At 32.7% G+C, this 7961-nt stretch overlaps 1 protein-coding gene across 11 annotated transcripts in view; it reads right to left on the reverse strand.

The window, feature by feature from the left end:
• Window positions 1–6249, reverse strand: part of MYT1L (myelin transcription factor 1 like) — a 476191-nt gene extending 469942 nt beyond the window's left edge. For all 11 annotated transcript variants that reach the window (XM_049784897.1, XM_049784892.1, XM_049784887.1 and 8 more), the window contains exon 1: window positions 6191–6249. The gene's annotated coding sequence lies outside the window, so the exon portion shown is untranslated. The remainder of the gene's footprint in view (window positions 1–6190) is intronic.
• Between the last annotated feature and the right edge of the window lie 1712 nt (window positions 6250–7961).

Below are 7961 nucleotides of genomic sequence, written 5' to 3' on the forward strand. Positions count from 1 at the left end.
ATAAATACATGTGTTTAACACAGGATTTCAATTTATATATTCAAGCTGCCATATTATGGGCATAGGCCACTGGCATTTCCTTTAACTTACCTCTTCTATTTGGAAATTATTAACCACAAAGTGTTAGAACAAAACAATATTAATAGGTTCTACTCATATTAAAGAATCAGAGACAAGCAGGTAGCATAAATTCAAAAATAAAAATGGAAGTAAAATAAAACTTAAGAGTGGTATAATTATGTGAATTTTGAATGAGGTAAGATACAAGAGCTAGAAAAATATTGGAATATAGATACTATCCACATGCCTCACTTTTGATGACCAAGAACTGTGGTTCATATATGCAACGGAATACTATGCAGCTATAAGAAATTATAAACTGGATATAGGTTACTACAACATATATGAAATTGGCATGTATCATCAGAGGTGTGTGAAATGTAGAATGTTAAATACAGGGTTATATCACTCATTTGTGGAATATGGAACAAAAATAAGAAATTAGACAGTACTAAATTATCACAAACCCTTGGCATTATAATGTGGAACCAAACAGGTACAGGGGTAGGGAAACACAAAGGTGGGTGGGGGACAAATAAACAAAGGAGGGGGTAGAGATGGGGGAATAAACCAGACTAGAAGAGACCTAAAGACAATGGCGGCTTGTGGCATTCAGGTGTCAGTAGGGTGTAGTAAGTTTGTTTAGATTAATGCCATACATTTTAACATTGCTATAACTTCTGAAACAATATTAAAATGAAAATATTTTAAAAAGCAGTGAAAAGACTATAAAATTGAGACATGTTTAATAATATAATGAGTCAGAATATACAAAAATAAAAGTAGGATAACATTAGTCAACTAAGCCCATTGATTAACTAAACAGAACATATTGCATTTCCTATGAAGTTTCTCTCTACATAAGGAGGAATTCAAGCATATACTATCTTTACGTAAGATAGAGTGCACAATAATTACGGAATGGTGGAATGGCATTTTTGGGGTGCCCTTTCTATATTTTAAACCTCAAAGTTACCTTGCTAGCAAAGATAAATATAGAGAAATATTTTAGAGTATAAATTGTTAAGTCTTCAACCCTTTAACCCTGCTTCCTCATGCTCTCCCCTCCTCCCCCACCAATTCCATGAAGCATACAAAGGTAAGAAGAGAACGTGGCTGACAACATTAGCACAATTAGAAGTGATTTCTAAGCTCAAAGCTAGGAGTAAACCCCATGTAGCTCTCCACCTCTCAAAGAAAAGGTTGGGAATTTGGACTCAGACATCTAATGAGGTTTTAATTCTGACTTGCCCTTGAGTATACTTTGCCTCTACTTTCTTTTATTTTACTTTCTTTTGTTTTCTATTATTTATTTTATTTTATTATTTTACTTATTTTAAATGGGGGTGACAATATTTCTGGCCTTGAATTGAGTGATAAAGTCAGTGAACATATGTCAACAAGGCAGTACATGTGCAATATTCTTTCCAAAGCAGTTCCCAGGATGATAACCACATGCATGCAGTACTTGTGAGAAGAAGCTTTCAGAAAACAAACCCTAACCCGAAAAGCCTAAGAGTTTGTAATATAAAGTTACATCACCTAACAATAAAACGCCCCTGCAAGAGCCAGCACCTCTGCTATTTGGATAGTACTCTTGTATTATAGATAAGCAACCAAGGTTTAAATAAGTAGATGTAGTATAAACACTATAGAAGCTCCTATTTATATTTTATGATTTTCTGTGATTTCAAATTCACACACCATGATGAATTGAGATATTGGGGCAAAAGACTCTTTTCTATCTACAAAATGTGTTATGGTCAGTGCAAAAATGAAGAAGAGGTACTTATATCTTCACAGCCAATTAGGGGAATATCTCCAACCTACCCTTGATTAGGGTTAAGCATTGAGAAAAAAAAATGTATGAATTTGTATGTTTTTAACATGGCTGTATTATATCTCAACTTCCTTGAATGAATTATCTTCTATACTTAGGAAATTATAGGTCTAATATATTCTCAGATGAAATCAATATAAATACAAAATATTTGGACCAATTTCTGAACAGAGTAGATCCTTTTTGAAAATATATCCTTAAATTATATTGAGTTAAACTGACTTTATCTCTAAAGGACTAATATAAAAAATATTATGAAATGGTACTATGATCCCCAGGTATAAGCATTGGACTCACTAACATAACACAGCAATATAATAACTATCATTATGACTTGTATTTTATCTAATCCTGGAAATATATAAGAAAATTATGAAAAGATCACTTTTGGGTTTTGGTGGGGCAAAGATATATAATATATGTAATTATCTGTATACATACTTTACAAACATTATATTACTTTACAGACAGTATAATAAATGTAATACATTTTTCTCTATTGGCCATGCATCTTAAAGTATTCATTTTTGGTTATTAATAACAATTATGAGTTCGATATTAACATTCATCCCACCCACATTATTAACCACTTTATACACTATATATAGTATGAGAACCCAGACAGGATTTTTTTGTTTTAGTACCAGAAACCTAGAGTCCCCAGTATGCAAGTCTAAATTATACCATTGAGCCACATTTCAACTATAGGACTGGAATTCGCAGGATGAGAAGAGAGTGTTTTTCATTCTTTGGTCTCACTCAGGTAGTATTATTTAATCTTAAGTGCTCAAAAACTTACAGCCAGCATGTGGTTCTGAACCCTTGTAACTAACACCATCTCCCCCAAAATATTACAGGTCTGTACTCAATGGCAAATATAAGATTACATTTTAAAGTAAATTTATTATAATGTCTCCTATAGTATATGATGCCTGCTTTAAGTATAGATTCTCGTACTAAAGGGAGAGTTTCAAAAGCCCAAGCTGTGTCCTCTCTGTTACATAGAGATAATATGTAACTTCCACACATTATTATATTAGCAAGAAAATAAAAGCAGTAGGATTTTTGAAATGAATTCTTAGGAGTTCATTTTTTTTGGTTTTGGGTTCAGACTCACCGTGCTCAGGGGTTACTCTTGGCTCTACGCTCAGAAATCTCTCCTGGCAGGTTTAGGGGCCCATCTGGGATGCTGGAATTCTAAACACCATCTGTCCTGGATTCAATGTGTACAATGCAAATGCCCTACCATTGTGCTATCTTTCTGGCCCCAGTTCTTGTTCTTAGGAATTTAAAGTATATATTGAAATAATCATCAAGCCTTTTGACCTCATTCCACTAAATTAACATTTCTTAAAGCTAAATTTATAAAAAAAATTGTTATATGTAACAATTTTTATAAATTTATATATAAATATATATTATGTATACCCTGAGGACCATCCAAATGCATATTGTCTGCACGATATGCCATATAATAAATGAAGGATTGTAGGAAATTCTGAAAAAATATTCTCAAAAATTTGAAAAAATACTCCTTTAACCGAAACATTGTACAACAAATGTATTTTAAGGGAACAAATGAAAATGTAAAACATTTTAGGTATGTAACCAGAGCAACCAAACAGAGAGCAAGACACTCGATTTACATGCAACTGACATGGTTTTAAGCTCCAGCATTCCTTGGTCCCCTGAGCACTGGTGAGTGTGGCCCTAAAACACAAAAAAGGAGAACAAGTAAAAAAAATAGGTAAAAGATTGGGATTAAGATCCTTTTTATAGGGGCCAGAGAGATAGCATAGTGTTAGGGCATTTGCCTTGCAAGTGGTGGGTTCGAATCCCAGAATCCCATATAGTCCCGTGCCCACCAGGAGCGATTTCTGAGCAGAGAGCCAGGAGTAACCCTAGAGTGCTGCCAGGTGTGGGTCCAAACCAAACAAACAAAAAGATTCATTTTATAAAATAAAAATTTAAACGTCAAATAATAAAATTAAGATAGAGCATTAATAATATATAAGCTAATATTGTTATCTACCATAAATTTGATACTATGAATAATTATTTATTGATATAATGATATATATAATATTAAAAGATAAATAAACAGCAATAAATAATAAAATATGTAGTTAGTATCCACATATTTTCAAACTTATATGTGCAAATAAACAATGGTAAAATTTTAAACATAAATTTTTATATTTTTTGTTTTATTAAAATCTAGATCTGTATATTTGTTATAATATCATAATTTATTTATTTATTATTAGTGAGGATTTGAACCCAAACCTTTTGGTATTATGTGCTTACTCCTGACTCTGTGCTCAATAGTCACTCCTGTCAGGGACAAGGGACCGTATGCAATGAAGTCATTCAATCAGGGCTCATGCATGAAATGCAGGCATATTGTACTATGTCCTCTTGGAATATCTTGTTGTTATATAATAGGAATATGCTATTATGTCAAGAAATTAATTTAAATATTTAAAAATTTTATATTCATGAAAATGACGGCATTCAGATGGTAAAGTGAAGAAAATTTGGCCAGGAAAAGATAAATACTTAACGTTTTGAATGTGATAATTTTTAATAACATATGTGTAGTAAATTAAGACTATTGGTTCTAATTGGTTTATTTTCCACAAGTTTTATGGAATTGAGGACAATGGAATATTGTGAATTGAGTGTATGCCAGGGAACTAGAGAGGTATGATAAGCATGGCTTGATCCTTTCTATTAAATGGCCCACTGGGAGCAAACCTGGAGAATGTCAAGCATCACTGGGTGTGAGCTCTGATGTCTCCTAGCACAATCAAGCTAGCCCAGGGCACAATCAAGCTAGCCCAGGTAGTTGTTGGCCTGGAAACACAGGTTCCTGGCTCCAGTACATCCTTTTTCCTTAGCATTGAACTATCATTGTAGTTGACCACAAATTTGCAAGGTTGGCTTTGGCCCACTTGATCACTACCCAAGATATCACCCCTCAAAAAATAAGAAGAGTTATGTGAGTATTGTACATAATAGTATTATTTTATATTCTTATTAATCAGTAATATTATTGTTATACTCTTATTAATTAGTAGTGATTTTCTATTACACCTGCTCACGATTAGTCTAGAAATGACAAAAGTAAGCATCAATTATATGGAATTTGAAGTGAATTCTATGAAATGTGTGCGATCTTGATTGGCTGTTCCACTTTTTCTGATGTCTCCTGTCTAAAGCAAGTAGAAATGACTCTTCAAAATTAGTATAGTGAGGACTCAAAAGCTAAGAGTCAGAAATTATTACAAGCTCAACACACACACACACACACACACACACACACACACACACACACACACACACACACACACACACATATATATATATATATATACACATTAAAACTTGGGAGCAACCATTTTTCTCTTCATATGTAAATCAATTAATTAAGAGTAATATCAGAAAAAAAGAATAAATTTAAAAAAGTCTCTCCCTCTGGTCTTTCACACACTTATCACAAGACATTAGGAACACCTGATTATACAACTTATACTTAGACCTTTATTTAGGTATTGCCAACAATGAGTGGCCTTTAAAGGTCTGTATAAGGTTCCATTGAAAGATCCTGAAAATCATCATTCAGAAATCTAAAAGGCACCATATAAATAATGGGAATCAAATAAATAAACTAAGAACAATCCTTAGAAGTAGAAAAAACATTTTAGTGCCCTTAATTTAATTTGCTTTGTTTCCAAAATTTTTAGTTTACATAAAATGCCTTATTTTTTTTTCCTTTTCATACCCAGAGTTCTCATGTCTTATGCCTGGCTTCTAATTAGGGTTAGATCCTGGCATATTTGGGGAACCATATTCAACATCAGGATTAAGCCATTTTAGATCACATATAAGGTAAGGGTAAATTTATACTATATCTCCATCTCCAGATTGTAAAATATTATTAACGATGAAAAGATATAGTATAAAGCTATTGTTACTTTATCAGTCTAATGTGTGTATATTTAGTCAACTAAAAATGAAGTTGAAGCATTTAACTATAAAATATTAAAAAATAAGTGGTAGACACAGAATCATCTGTGGGATTTAGTAAAAATAAAAGAAAATACGGTAATAATACCCAGAGACAATAAAATAGCCACAGAAAATTTTCAAAAAGAAAAAGAGAAAGTGCCTTTTATAATTGGTAAAATTTGATGTTAGAGGTCACTGCATTACAAGTCCTACTAATATTTTAGGCAATATTCCTTGCAGTCCCAACACAAGTTCCCAGGGCCATTTTTATTGACATACCACACTCTGTGACTCTTCAAATATCAGCGTGGATGGACACGTATTTAGATGGCAGCTTAGTGGCCTTGGCTTCTTTGTGAACTTCTCTGCCAGAAAGAGAGGAAAGAAGTGTTAGTGGAGTCTTCTCTCTCCCCTTGACAATGTTTCCCTCTGTGTGGGCTACTCTCCTTACTTCTATGGAAGTTTTATATTCAGTCACACTCTAGAATCCACTTGAGGAACCCTCTATAATCCACTTAGAGATACAGTACTTTTTAAATAAAGGTAGTTTTTATTTGTCAGAGTACTTGATATCCTAAAACCATGACATATTAATAATTGCTATTGATGTGGAGGGAAGAGAGACATGAGGCAGAATTGGTGGTAATATAAGTTAGGGAAGAGATTTAGAAGTATGTAGGTTCACCAATCCATTTATGATATTTCTTGGTATTTATCATCAAATTAAAGGAACACTAATTGGAAGAGATATGTGAACTTCCAAATTATTGAATCATTATTTTCAATAACTAAAAAAAAACAAGTTAAGTGAATAACAAAGTTGAGTTCTGATATATGTATATATAATGAAATATATTTTATATTATGAAATGCTATAAAAAATAGTACTCAGCTATAAAAAATGGTAAAATCCTGTTATTTCAGCAACATGTATGGACCAAGCAGCAATGTGAAAAGTTATAAATCACTGGCCTGGTATTTATCATGCTTATAGAAATGCCAGATGAAAGGCTAATACCATGTAATTCCACTCTGTGGTTCATAGAGGAAAAAATTATCATATAAACTAAATAAAAAATGAGGTATAAAAATCTAGGCTAAAATGGAATATAAGACCTATTAGTGGTTGTCAGAAGAAAAAGGGAAATAGGTAAACAAAGATGAAGGGGTAATTAAGTAGTGAAAGATTGGTCCTTTGGTAGGAAATGTTAGATGATAAATACATATGTAGATTTTCAATGATTTACACATAAAATTTCCATACTACTATGATATAATGTCACTTCAATATAAAGAAATACATTAGAGACCAGAGAGATAGTACAGTGGATAAGGGTCTTGCATTGCATGTACCAACAACCTGGGTTTGACTTGGCTACCACATGTGGTCCCCCAATTCTGCCAAATGTAACCTCTGTACAGAGATAGAAATCAGGTCTCAGCACAGCTGGATGTGGCCCAAAGTGCCCTTTCCAAATTAAGTAATTAAAGTCATGCTAAGAAATTAAAGTTAAAACATAAGACTGGGTGTTTTGAAACAGACTTTAAATCTCATACATCTCTAACAGGACTGACCACTAGCTAAAGAGGATGAATAATAGATGATCTTAGATTCTTTGAACTCTGTACTATAGGCAGTAATCATAGTTCCTTAAAATCTGAAGTGCAGGGTGTATACCAAAGGTCATATTAGAATCTCAAAGTCATATTGGTTAATAAGGTCATGTATAGACTATATAATAGAGAATTAAAAAATATATATGGGAAAATTAGAAAGAAGGAAATTTCTAATAGCTCCTGTTTTCTATATTTACATGAAAAATCGGGGTGATTGAAGAAAAAGAACAGAATTCCTTTGGAATTCTTATTCAATTTTTTCTAACCACCAACCATATTCATTCCAATTTTAGCAATTCTGTGGGAGGAAAACTGAAACATGAAATTCTATGCTTTTCAATTTTGCACATTTTCTTCACCTCTACCTGAATTGCCCTTCTCTTCTGGGTCTTCATAGATCCTGCCCAGTCATCTTTCTGATGGTGTGAGGAAA

This window comes from Suncus etruscus, chromosome 12 (genome assembly GCF_024139225.1).
Source record: "Suncus etruscus isolate mSunEtr1 chromosome 12, mSunEtr1.pri.cur, whole genome shotgun sequence".
NCBI lineage: Eukaryota > Metazoa > Chordata > Mammalia > Eulipotyphla > Soricidae > Suncus > Suncus etruscus.